We start from the raw sequence: 811 nt of genomic DNA on the forward strand, positions 1-811 counted from the left end.
GTAAAACTATATATTATTATTATTATAAATATAAAATAATATATGTATTAATATAAACAATTATAATAAATAATAGATTTGAATCCTCTAAAGTTTGAATTTGACTTTAGAGAGTAAAGTGTGATCTCTCACCATTGATTTCATAGGTGGGATCAAAAATAAATATGAAAAAGAAACTATTCAAAGATAGAAAATCACACTTTACTCTCTAAAGTGAAATTCAAATTTTAGAGGATTCAAATCCATAAATAATATATAGCTATAATTATACTATATATAATTAAATTAACTCACGAATCAAGCTCAACTTAAATTTAAACTCAAAAAATTATTTAATATGAATTCATCTAAATTTCAATTTAACTCACAAATTCATAAACTTAACTTATCAAATTGATAACAAAACAAATTGAATTATCACATATATAAGCTGAGTTTACTTATTTCTAGTCTCATTTAACACACAACCCCCTTCCCANTATCATATTAATAAAAATAGTTATATTTTATATTAATTGTGTGAATAATTATTAAAAAATTACATATAATATTATAATTGTATAAAATATTTTAGATGTTATTAAGTTTTCTTTATCAAAATTAATTTCAGTAAAAATTTAGAACATACTTCCATCAATACACGTGGAAAGAATATTATATATTGTTGGGTTTCTTTTTCTTTTATTTAAAATTATGAGTATTTATTTAAGCTATAAAAAGCCTATGTAGTTATCAAATATCAAGTGCCACCACACGTGTTATTGGTGCATTATTATTATTATCATTGTATTTTTTTTTTTTTTTTTTTGGC

Source organism: Arachis duranensis, chromosome 6, assembly GCF_000817695.3.
Source record: "Arachis duranensis cultivar V14167 chromosome 6, aradu.V14167.gnm2.J7QH, whole genome shotgun sequence".
Classification (NCBI taxonomy): Eukaryota; Viridiplantae; Streptophyta; class Magnoliopsida; order Fabales; family Fabaceae; genus Arachis; species Arachis duranensis.